The sequence below is a fragment of the Hemibagrus wyckioides genome, linkage group LG10 (genome assembly GCF_019097595.1).
Source record: "Hemibagrus wyckioides isolate EC202008001 linkage group LG10, SWU_Hwy_1.0, whole genome shotgun sequence".
Taxonomy (NCBI): Eukaryota; Metazoa; Chordata; class Actinopteri; order Siluriformes; family Bagridae; genus Hemibagrus; species Hemibagrus wyckioides.
This window is the reverse complement of record NC_080719.1, coordinates 16,841,547-16,855,561: the sequence shown is the minus strand read 5'-3', so window position 1 is coordinate 16,855,561 and position 14,015 is coordinate 16,841,547.

Below are 14,015 nucleotides of genomic sequence, written 5' to 3'. Positions count from 1 at the left end.
ATTGGTGTTAGCAGGCCCAATGTGCCAAGAAAACATTCCCCACACCATTACACCACCTGCTATGCGAGTATATATTTGAGCTGAAAAAAAATAACCACATCTCCTGGATATGAAATTTTAATATCACGTCTACCGTCATTAAGACTAGCATCTGTTACTGCACTCATTTCTTGTTCGAAATAATAACTCAGAATAACTCAGTTTGAAATGACTATTTTGAAACACCTGTTGTAATCTTGCTTGTGGAACTAGAGAGGTGCTTGAACACGGTGTCACAGTGACCTGACATTTTCTAGTGTATTCAATAAAAGAACAGCCAGTGAGCAAGAAAAAAAATAAAAAATTTCCTGTCACAGGCCAGCATATGGGTTTGACAGTGTGTTTGATGGGGTACTATGTGCTTATATGGAGTAAATTTAATAGCCACAAGTCACAACAATGCATAAGCAAGGAATATATCATTTGCATCTGTAAAAAAAAATAAAACTTAAAAAATAATTACATCTGAAATAAAAATGCAGCACCGAACAGCACTGCATGTGACTAACAATGGGAGTTAAAATAGAGCTGTGATGTTCTTTATGTAGAGCTTCTTCATTGACATCATGAGAGTCGTTTGTGCGCTCCAGGATGGACAAACACAGCAGTCCTGTGCAGGAAGAGAGTGTTCAATACACCTAACTGCATTTGAGATCTCAGTAATTCAGCTCTGAGCTCTGAGAGCAGTATGTGGAGATGAGTCTTCAGATGTCCTGATCAGGTTGATGCCCGCTGACAACAGGGATGAAATTATCCCCTTGGGAAACAAATCATGCTTTAGTTTTAAGACACTTTTGAAGACGCATTTGTTTATAGTCTGGTGAGTTCATGTCAATTTAGCTCTCTCTCTCTCTTTCTCTCTCTTTCTCTCTCTCACTCTCTCTCTCTCACACACACACACACACCTGGTTCTGGATCCATCAATTAGATTTAGACCAAACTCCTCAGGGGTTGTGCTTTATTAATGCTGTGAAACACCAAACACAAAATGTTTTCAATTAAAATGAAGATGAATTGCAGAGTGCAGCCCCCTGTCGAGCATCAGCATGTGAATTATTGCCAGGCAGACAGACTATTAAGCTCCGGCTCTCCCACAGTGCTCCTGCTCAGTTTTCTCTCACTATGTCTCTGTTGCCTAATAATATATATGTGAATAAAGATAAAAAGTGAGGCACATGTTCAAATACCAAGTATGTGTCATATCAAATGGTCCTTTTTTTAAAGGCAGCAAAAGTTTTATGCTGCCATTATATAATTAGCACTTATGGGTTCATAACAATGAACTACACGTCATTCTCATTGCTCATTCTCACAACGCTTCTTTTTAGCTATCTAACTGTGGTTAACAATGTGTATAAAAATAACTGGGATATGCTGATGCCTTGAATTTTATAGCTAAGCTACAGCAAACTTTTCTACTCTTCTGTTTTGCCTAGAATTGTGTAGATTTTATGAGACTGAGAAGATGAAGCTGGAATTAAAGGTGTTTTAGTTCAGTTTGCTAGCTGAGGAAAACTTAGCCATGGCAAAGTGTGCTTCTGGTAGATAGTAGTTGGGCTCAGGTAATAAACCACCTGTGTTACACACTATTGTTTTTACAAATTTAATTTATTTTGTAACATTTGTTCTGTATTGACTGGGAGTACTAAAAGCCCCCCCTCCATCGCACAAGTTGGTAATGCCCTAACTGATGACTTGCAACAGAGTGATGACTTGATTGGTGCCGTGTGGCTGGGAGAGCACAGAAGAAAAGCACTGGTCAGCAGAGTATTTTGCATTGCTGGTCAGCGAGGGAGCGTAAAAGCAATAAAACTCGTTCTCAGAAGGAGGCAGTATTTATATGGCATAATCTAGCTAACGACACTACACATACTGTATATTGCAGCTAGCTAGCTAATTCATTGCAATTTAGCCATAACTATCAATATAACAAGTTAGGGAAAAGCAGCCTTGTGTTATGTCAGCTATTTTAGCAGTTCCCATTATTCAGCAACAAGGTTTTTCACACTGGACATTGTGTTGTGGCAGCTGTGATAGATAGATAGATAGATAGATAGATAGATAGATAGATAGATAGATAGATAGATAGATAGATAGATAGATAGATAGATAGATAGATAGATAGATAGATAGATAGATAGCAGACGGACGGATGGAAGGACGGATGGACTTACAGACAGACAGATAGATAGATAGATAGATAGATAGATAGATAGATAGATAGATAGATAGATAGATAGATAGATAGATAGATAGACAGATTGGTAGATAGAAAGCTAAATAAGCAGAAATAAGGAGAGTGACTAAAGACACTTCAGATATAATAAAGCTGAAATAAAAAAAAGAATCACTTATTTATTAAGAATCTTGGGAAGCATACCTATGCACTCTAATGCTCAAGCCAAATCTACGCCTATGTCCAGTGCTATCATTCTTATGTTATTTTGAGCAATGAAGCTCCAGTTTCTCCCTCTACTCCTTTAGATAAGTTCTGTTGCATGCAGAGCAGTGACAAATCTCCTACTAAATAAGAATAAAGTGAACAGTGGTGCACCATCACTGCGATGTAATACCATGGAAAACTTATTAGCCTCATCTGAAGCCTGTTAAACCTCATACACTGAGTGCCTGGTGATGGCTGTGATAGCAGACCTGACTTTCCAACAGCAAGACAAGACCAGGCACAGAGAGTGATTTTATCTGCAGCACCACTGCCTTCAGGGAAACACTCTGTTTCTGCGATATTAGCCCAAATGTAACCAACAGCACTCTCCTTCATCCGGGGAGAAACGAGTGAAATGAGGGTGAGTCATTTGATTGTTTAATGTTGTTGAGATATGCTGGTACCAATCCATTTCACTTTGTAGCCTGTTGGTTGATTAATTAGCACATTTACCAGCGCAGACCAGACACATTAATAATAAGTGCCAACAACTCGTAAAACAACTATAATGAGCAGCCGCTTATCTCTGAACACAAATGTGAACACAAACATTTCCAGATATCCAAATTAAAAAATATTTCTTCCCTTCCATCTAGACTGAGTCCTACATCTTTTAACACTATATAATATTTTTTTCCATTTATCTTCAGTATTTTATCCTCTGAGGTGGGAATACCACTGGATGGGCCTCCAGTCCATCACACATCATCTTGCACACACATTCCCACAATAACTCACATGTAGGGGAAATTTAGCCTACAGACATATAAAGATCATGTGAAAGTAACCTGATCTTTCACATCACAGACTCTGGAACTGTAAGATGGAGCTTCAGCAATGTCACCCCACTGTGCTCCCCAGGATATGAATACTACTGTTCAATTTGTAATCTGATTTAGCTTTAAATCACAATTTCATCTCGCTATACAAAGTAAACTAGCTGCCTACTAACAGAAACCTTTGAAAAACAATATTGTATGTAAGTAATAGATAACAGCAATAATATAAGACCTGTAGGACTGAGGCATTAACCTCTATGAAACAGGAAAGATGGACAATAGGCTAGCTAAACACAGAGTTTTTGTAGCTAGCATGTAGTTTGAGCTTTCTGTCAGTGCAATTTTGCTTACAACAAATTCTAATATAACTCACAAAGATTATTTACATTTCTTTCAAATTATAGTACTGGAGGCTGTGTGTTCAGCTAAATAGTAAGTTGCATGCTAGCTAGAAGGCAAAGCAGCCTTAGTCATGTAGCTCTACCAAAGACAATACAGTACCACTAAAACAGTGTTTGTGATTTAGTGCAGAAAGGCAGAGTGGTTATGAAACTTGTACCTAGTGTTAGTGTCATCCACCAGAGGCCAAACAATTCCATTATTAATTGCAAAATATACACAATATTGCCAAAAGTTTTGGGACATCTGCCTTTAAATGCACATGAATGTAATATGGAGTCTCAACTTTTGCAGCTATAACAGCTTCAGCTCTTCTGACAAGGTTTAGGAATGTGTTTATGGGAATTTTTGACCATTCCACTAGAAGTGCATTTGTGAAGTCAGGCACTGATGTAGGACAAGAAGGCCTGGCTCGCAATCTCTGCTCTAATTCATCCCAAAGGTGTTCTATCGGGTTGAGGTCAAGACTCTGTGAAGTTCCTCCACACCAAACTCACTCAGGAAGGGGTCATCCCCAAACTGTTCCCACAATATTGGGAGCATGAAATTGTCCATCAGGTCTTGGTATGCTGAAGCATAGAGTTCCTTTCACTAAAACCAACCCCAACCCCTGAAAAACAACACCTGAATTCAATGATATGGAAGCGTGTCCCAAAACTTTTGGCAATACAGTGTTTCTCTGTATTTTTTGCATCTGGTGTAAAACCTGTGCCAAATCAAATATGAGGACCAGGTGATCCACTGTGGTGACCTCGAACAAGGAGCGGCCGAAAGATAGCAACATATATAATAACCTTATTTCCGAAGAACAAGAATTCTTCAGTAATAGTATTTATTTATTTCAACACCTTACAATATACCAAACTGCTTAAATGCAAAAATTTCACATTGCATTACATTACATTCTGGTCTAGCTTTAAAGTGCTGTCTGAGGATGATATCAAACTGGAGCAGATGTGTGGGCTGTGCTTCAGTAGTCAGAGAGATTAGGCACTCTTATTTTCATATTGTATATTAATGAGAGGCTGATTTGAAGGCGTGAATGAGTCTGACCTTTTCTGCCATAGTAAAGCAGGCATGAGGCTCGAGCATGCTAAGCGTACAATCATGCACATAAATTTAAAAGTGCACAAAATCATACATCACACACACACACACGCACACACACATTGTAAATTCTATAAGTGTAGTAACAAAAGTCTTAACAAAATGTACTTTTAAAAGTGGCACCAAAAAGGCAACAAAATACCCACCCCTATGCAGCAGACAGGAAAGGGCTGCTCTCTACATCAGTAAGTAATTTTCTCCTTGATGGATCTGCAAGGTGAACTGAGACTTCTTTAATATATTTCATAAACCCAAGGCTTCTGCTGCCATCAGCGCAGCTGGGATTGATAAAAGAATACTTGAGCTTTCCTAAGAGACATTGGACAGCACTTTTAGTTATATTTTGCAATAATTGGAGATTTTAGAGGCGGAGAGGGAAGACAGCTCTCTTAGCCTCAGGGAACTGACAGACAGCATGTGACTTGGAGTGTCTGGAACGTGTTTAGTGCTTGTTCAGAGAAGACAAGGGACCGCTCTTTCTTTTAATGTTCGAAATAGACCTGTGTTCTCCTGTTGTACATAGGAAATAAAGCTTAGGCAGCCCACTGTTGTGATACAAGCTCCATGCTATGCTGTGATCATTATAAGAAGATGCACGGGAAGGACGTCTTTGTGTGAAAAGAGGTTAGTGTCCCACAAATTTTTAGCCCTTTCAATGGCCAGTGCTGAACAGTCAGCTTGGTCTGAGCAGCTACACAGCCTGGAGAACATAGGTCTAGCTGGTCACATGTTTGATAAGTTCTAGTAGCTTGAAACAGTTACCACAAATAATGCTATATATAGCAAGGCTGACTATATAGAAAAAATATCTATATACCTTACCTCTGTATCTTTTCATACTTTTCTTCCCAAAAGATATTGCACCAGTATTGTGTTTTGATGAGCAAACCATCTTCTACAAGTCAAGAACTTGTCCTTTACTGTCCCTTTAACCATACATAGCTGACACAGTACACAGTGAAATGAGACAACATTTCTCCATCGTGCTACATAAAACAACATAGAGCTACAAAACAACACAAAGCTAAGGACAGAAAGTAATTTGTCCTAGCTACATGAAGTGCAACGTGTGCAACCTAGTGCAAAGTCAAAAAGACAATAGAAAACAAAACAGTACAGGACAGATACACAAAATACACAAAATAGCGCCGACCAGTATACATTCTGTATATGTTATACAGTGCAATGTGCAAAATAGAACTGTAAACAAAGAGGGTTCTTGTAAACATCTAAACACTAACACTAACACAGCTAAACACTTCTGTATAGCAGCAGTTGGTGGCAGTTTTGCAACAAAAATCACCAGTAGGCGTTCAATAAGTCATCTCAGTATAAGTCATCATTTTCATCCTAACCATTCAGTGCGTACTTGTGCTCTGTAGATTAGGGGCGGGGTCATCCAGGAAGAGACCACTCCCATCAGAAGTAAAATGTTTCATCATAGGATTAAGGTAATCAGGCAGAACTTCATATTGATTTGTAATGACTCTTCCTTAATGGACAAGAGGACTCGAACCATGCTAGCAAAAAGCCCCGAGAGCAAAACATGGGCTCTGTTTTACTTTAAGTAATTTGTAGCATAGATGGAGAGAGTCTTGTCTGGAAGAACATATGCTGCGTAAGTTTATTTAATATTTTTCTTTTGAATTGAACCCCTAACTCAACCAGTGAATTCAATTAAATTATGTTTCCGGGATCGTCCGAGCCGTTTTCGATCACGGAAATGATGATGATTTACATGTTTCAAACAAGTCTCAGGGCTGATCTTTACTCATTAATCATCTTTATTTTTTCACAGTGACATAGGTGAGGCCCAACAGCGAGTTAATGAGTGTATAAGTGTGCACGCACACACACACACACACACACACACAGACACACACACACAGATTCTCATCGCCTCCAATCTAATTATCCATTTGAGAGGTGAATTGTGGCGTTGAAGCTACCCTTCTCAGGCATGGAAATGTAAATGCAGCACTCATGCTCTTCAGAATTAGGAGAGAGAAATGTTACCAGTTACAGTGATGTCTTAAGGATAAACATTCCCTCTTTTTAATAGTGATATAGCAAAAAGCAGGTCATCAAAGAAAGAGAAAAAAGTGTCAGCGGTTTGTTCATATCACTAGTGGAGATATATTAATTTAATTTATTAATATGTATAATACTCTCTCTCTCTCTCTCTCTCTCTCTTTCTCTGTGCTATTGAGTGCACTGAAGCGCACTAAGCTGTCTGCAGCTTTGACATCCTTCACTGGTAAATAAGCCATGCTGAAACACACAGCTTAAGAAGTATAATGAACAGAAACAAAAGTAATTCTCTATTTTAGTCATGGATATTTCCTTCTATGCTTCCAAACTCAATCACGCATTTCCATTCACATTAATTAAGCAATTAAATTTGGATTTGCATATCATTAACTAATGGATAGGCTTCAAAACATGAGTACTTTGATATCACATATCTGTCCTAACAAAACGTGTCATTATTTTTTCATAAGGCACATGTAACGCCTGCATTTCCTGTCTTTAGCATTTTTAAATCACTGTCTAAAACACAGAACTCTAAATTCACGTTGTGAAAGGTGATGCTATTCTTCATCACACGATGGGTTATGGAGCCCCTGTGGCTACTCTCTCCCCGACTGCTCATTAGACAGGCTCTGGTGGTGTACACCAGACCCTCCGTAACTTTATTAGATAGATCTATCGACCTGCGCTGACCCTTGTTCTGCACAAACAAGCCAACCAACAACTGCATGTTCTTGGAGCTGCACAAGCTGTATCACTCTCTCTCCATGACAGAGGTCCTTTCATTTAAGTCATATTGTGGCAATAGTTAAGAGAAAAACAAACATTTCACACATCAGTAACAAGTTGTCTTTCTCAAGCAGCTGAATTTTACATGTGACAGCAACAAGGTGGAATATGGCACTCGGCTATCGAGAAGTAGATGAGGAGATGAGGGAGGAAAGAATTTAAAGCCAGTCCCTGAGGCAAACTGAGGACTGACAACGAGGCTGAGAAAGAACGTGAGAGCATGAATAGCAAATGGCATAAATTGTTCTTATTTTAATGTTAGCAGATGAAGCTATATGTTACCTGCTTATCTGAAAAGTCTTATTCTGTTTTAATACTACTGAGTGAGGGGAAGTCAAAATATAACCACAACAAATAATAACTGGAATTGTAAAGCTCACTTATCAAACTATTACAGTCATTTCAGTAACTGCATTATGTGGTCAGGGTTCTGGTGAAGCGTTTCCTGGGAAATCGTATGCAAGGTGGTGATGTCACCAAAGACACACATTCACACACTCATACACACCTAGAGGCAACTTATCATAGCTAATCTGCCTACCTGCATGTTTTGGACAGTCAGAGGAAATTGGAAAAACCCAGAGGAAATCCATATGGACAGATGGAGACCATGTGAAACTTTAGACAGACAGGAAACTGAGCTCAGGCTTGAACCCTGAAGCTGTGAGAAGGCAAAGTAATTCACACTGCCTCCATATCACAATGTCAAGCTCAGTTTGTTAACATTTGCCCAGGTAAAAATATCAGTGGATTACTGATTATACTATATAAAAAATAAAAAGGGTGATGTGATGAATATTTCATACAAATTTAGTTAATAAGAATAAGTATAAATTCTAAGCCGACCTCTAGCAACCTTTAATATAATCCTAACATACATACGAGTTGTGCAAATTTTTAGAAGTGAGATCATGGTTCTTAGTTCATTAGCTAATGATCAAGCTCTGGATCTTGTATTCAGGAAAAACAGGGAGACAGTTTTTAATGAGGAGTGCAGTGTAGTGGTTGTCCATGACAGCGGTTTGATTTGTAGTCGACTGAATGATGAACTGCTACGATAGTGATTTACAGCATCATACCACAATGTTTCTCCTCTGTGGACAAAAAGAGAAAGAGGGAGGCTGAACTTTATTGATTGAAAGAAATCGAGTGAGTGGAAAGATCCTGAGATCAAGACAGATCCACGTACCAAACATCACAAACTTTAGCAGTTTTTAACAATGAAACCAACAAGCCAACAAGTCTGATTTCCTACAAATCACCCTAAACTCATGGCTCATCTCGTTTCTTTTCCTCTAGAAATATTGAAAAACCCAAGCCATTATTGGCCGTTAGGACATCAAGAGAGTCTTAGCCTGATGAAATGGAAATCAATACAAGTGTCAGCGGGATTCTCAGGACACCAGAGGAGGAGAGACGAAATAAAGCTAATCCGCTCATATCTTCCCCAAAGTTCCTAATTCTGGCTAGAAGATTTAAGAGCAAGATTAGAGCATGCCATGCACAAGAGACAGCAGCGATAAGAGAGACAGATTAGAAAAGAGAAAAACTAACCAAGCAGAGATTAGGTGAATTACTGTGGAAGATATAAGGTGAAGCAGGAATGATATCATTACGGGGCTGGATATAACCCATGGCTTCACACCATGAAACATTCAGAGATTCCTTTCTGTACACAAGTGACTGAAGTGTAATAATTGTACGATATTGAAACAACCGGTGAGAAATCCTGATTTACTTGAGTCAAAGGAACGCTTCAATGTTTTGTACAATCTGGTATCTGTCTCCTGCATCTGGGGCTTTGGTGTGATTTCCACCGAGAAGAATTTTGATACTCTTACTGAGAAAAGAACAGGACATCTGTTATCATATAAGTCATTTTTAATAGAACTCTAAAGCCGGAGGTCTGGGCACTGAATAAACATATGTGCCAAAAAAAAAAAGGAAATTTTTAGGAAACATTTTCATAAACTCTTCAGTTAAATTCATGTAGAAATTGAGCTCTAAATCTGTATTCATCATTTCAATGAAAGGACAAATATAGAAGTGTTTTAGATTGTGTCTAATGGTACTGAGGTTTCCCGAATGGCTTATCCTTATCCGCGCAACAGTCTAACAGTTGTATTGCTATTTATTAGTTATATAATACTGAACTGCCCTTAGAGCACATGTATAATTGTCTTTTAATTGTGCTTCCTTTTCTCTGTACAAGGAAATTATCCAAAATCTTGTCCATAGTATTCATACATACACTACACATGCAGTCGATAGAAATTATGTGGATAAAAACAACAACACTAAAGTATACTTTTAACGTAATGCATCAAATGAAAGTATTATTCATTTATCATCAGTGTGGTAAATAGCAGTGAGAGGTGTGTGCTGTGGCTGAAGCAGTGACAGACCACGCATCAGTCCCACAGGCTTTCCTCTATTTGAGCCAGTCTGGAGATTATTTACAGTCCTACACACATGATCAGTCAAAGTGATGGGCTAAATCAACCGAACAAGAAACTTGAGATTTATAGGAACTATGAGAAACTTTTTTTTACCAAGACAGTCCAAGACCAGTGTGTGTTCCAGTATACCTGCCTACTTTATCATTCTGTGTTGTACAGTGACATAGATGGAGACATTTATTTCAGCATATATATAGAAGCTGGTAGAAATGATTTTAGAAATATACCTCCTTACTCCTCTGTGATTCAGAATATGTGGACTAAACAGCTGGTTAGCTGGTACCATTACATGCCATTAAACCTAATCATGAAATTGACATGAAAATGGAACAATTTAGATTTTCTCTCATCCCTACAGATATTTGTACCTGTGGATATCTGCAATAAGATAATGACGCTCAACAGAAATGCAACTTTTTAAAATGATAATCTAAGCTCTATATGCAGCGAGGCTTTGATATATTGATGAGAAATGCACCTGAGACTTCATGAAGAAAGAAATCATCACCATCTGAGAACTTGAGTCTACGGATGGCATACATAATTTTCTCTCAATTTGTTTGCACCTTTTATCCACTATAAATAGTACTCGGCCATGGTGGGTCATGTGTTGGGTGTAACAAATCATTGTGTGTGTGTGTGTGTGTGCAAAGAGGTGCCATGAATGCTCACCTAGAGGATGCATCAGAAGTCTCTCCCAATCAGTACTGTCTTTGTTGTGGTAATCATTCTCTCAGCATACATGACAACCACACTCTTATCTCTCTCTCTCTCTCTCTCTCTCTCTCTCTCTCTCTCCATCTCTCTCTCTCTCTATCTCTATCTCTCTCTCTCTCTCTCTGTCCCTCTCTCTCACACACACACTCTCCACTATAATGCAAGCAAAATTAGGGGCAAAAGATTTAGGTAGAATTATTGAAAAAAAACCCCAATCATCTACCATCTACCAGGCTTACTACCATTTTCTTTCTCCCCTGTGTCCCTACGCCTATTTTTCAACAGGGATTGTGACATCGTGCTTCAGGTTGATGACACCTTTTCTTCAAAAGTTCTCATGTTTGTATTTTTACTCTGCTAATAATAACTCGTTTGTGTCAGCGTTTATAATCTGATACAAACACGACACACCAAATTGTTCTGAAGTGATTTTTATGGCAAATTACTACTGGGATTAATGATTATTCAAATTCAATTTATGGAGGTTATGCAATTTTACCAAGGCTTTAGCATTTTATTTATAAAATATTTATGTATTATGTATTTTCTGTGTACCTCAAAATGGCTTTTGCAGTTTTCCTGAAAAAATATTTCCCTTAATGTTTCCCTTAAATAAAAAGTAAATTCTAACGACTTTCTTCTAAGTCGTTTTCCCTTTCCAGAATTAAATACATTGTGAACGTTACAGAATATTCAGTGAAGGACAATTTGAGAACAAAAACGCAGTAAAATCTAAAGGAAAGTGTAAAATTACAGCACATCCAACACAACATGTAAGAAGAGTGTGACCCTGAAGCAACAACAGAGAACACTGAAGACATAAAAAAAGGCTAAAAGTAACTTTAACCATGTTCACCTCTTTCTTGCACTGATTTATGGATATCTGATTGTTAGTGTGTAAGAAAACACCACATTGTTTTCATAGATTGATGACTACAACAGTATGTAGTTGCCAAAAAGGTCTTCTGTTTACATCCGGTTTCAGCCCCTATTTTTCACAGCCTCGGAGGCTCTAGTTTCACCCTAAACACTTCGTCTGATCAATGTTTTTCATTTCATTTAACTATATATATATTGTTAAGCCAGAGGTGACATTGACAAAGGAAAAACTTCCTGAGAAATGATGAGGAAGAAACCTGGAGAGGAACCAGACTCAGAAGGAACTCATCCTCTTCTGGATGTGACCGGACAGTGTGATTATACATCATTGCAGTATACAGGTCTGAAGTATGAAGTGTTTAACAGACGTTCAGATTGTTAATAAGAGTTCTGGGTATCTATGATATCAGCATCAGTTCTCGGTACAAATCTACAGTATTGATGTGAGATTATTCACTGAAGCATGATTCACAGGAGAATGATGAGCTAGGATGAATAAGGGCAATCAGTACTATTGTAGCCATTCATCTTGTTTTGTCTTATCTATCTGTTTTTAGTTTAGTGTATTTGAGAAGTCTTGTGTGCATATATCACTGCAATTTCAAAATGTTTCCCAGTTTCAACATCACTGAGGTTTGAATTGCAGATTGAATGTGCAATTTTGTCTTTCTGCACTACACACAATGGGAGATGTATATAAATCCTAGCTATGCATGTTTCCTTTTTATGATTTAATTCTATTCAATTTTGTAATCCAAATTGTTTTGTACAGTATTCTCTCTGACCACTGCAGAGTGGGATGTAAAGGGAGCGTCTCTTCTACATTAAAGTATAATCCTGACAGGGGCTATTACTAGCTTGAAAATAACACAAAGAGGCATTGACAGAAATAAGCTTTATGTTGAAAAAAGTACCATGACTACAGGCCCATCATGAAAGAATTCAGTAAAGCATCATAAACAGGAAAAGGTTAAAAAAAAAGAAAGAGAGAAAACAGAAAGTCCAGACTGTTGCTGCAGACTGCTTCCAATCCCTTAATCTCCCGACAAAATGTATGCCAAAGACCAGAAAAGCCACCTACACTGGGCAGAAACAGCCTTTGCCATTTCAGGTTTTGCTCTACCCCTTTAGACACCTGTTCAATTGTGCGCTAATTCTCTTTGATTTTATGGAAGCGGTGCATTAAAAAGATGTGCTGGATTACACTGTGCATTGTGCTTGTCTTTCTGTCTCCCCCTCCTTTCTGACTCTAATTAAAGCTTCGGCTGTTGCCACTCGGCGGCAGGCTGATGTTAATTCACAGGTGTCCACATTGGCAGGGTCTCCATAGTGACAGAGAGGTATCCCATTACTCCCCTACATTTTATCGACGCTGATTAATCTGGACCCAAAAACACTGCCTGCAGCCCACCTAGTTTCAGACTCCAAGAGTCTAAAGATTGGACTGCAAATTGAGGGCATTCAAGTGGAATCCTTTTAGAGTAACAATACACCTGTCTCCTGTTCGGACTCTGTAACCAGTTAACGCTTTCAGTCAATGCTGCCCAATTTTTTATGGTCTTGTCAGGAGCAGGATTCCAGCAGTCTGGAGAGAGGGCATGTAATGGTATGTATGGCGATGGTAATGCTGAAACCTGTCAAAGCCTGCAAATGTGCACTTCTCATAAAAGAGTGCAAAAAGCAACACTTCGAATTTTCTAAACTTTCACCAAGTTTCCTGCTGTCACCATCAACCGTTGCTGCTTGGACCTGCAAAATGTCACGTTTGCTTATATCAGAGTAAGGACATGAGATGACATTTTAAATGGCGAAACTCAGACTTGCTGCTTATTAGTCATACTATTTAGTTACAAGACATTTAAGACTGGACCTTTGGGTGGCTGAGATTTAATTGATTCTATTCAAAATGCTAAATGATGGCATTGAGGATAGCAATAACAATAAACAGTATAGCATTTATTAGCACACACAAACAAATGCACTGTGTATGTAGTACATAAATGATTATAATGTAACTGCTGCCTATGTAAAGGGATATGATCAACACAGCACAGTTGAATCCCCATATCATAACATGTGGATCATTTTCTATAACAGCATGGCTCTGACAGAAGTTCCAGCTGTTACATAAATGATAGGTTCATATTAATACATGCATTTTAAGACGTTATCGTTTCTATAGTAACAGCTCATTCACTGAAGTTTGTATGGTGGACTCCCCACATACGTCTAATAATAAACAGTCTATAATCGTTGACATAGTGATGTTTTCTCTTAGGAGAGGTTTATGTAACGTTTATGGAAGTCTCCAGTGTCAGAAGATTGTAAGTCAGTAAGTTTTCGGAGAGGACTGATTAGTTTGCACTATGTGGT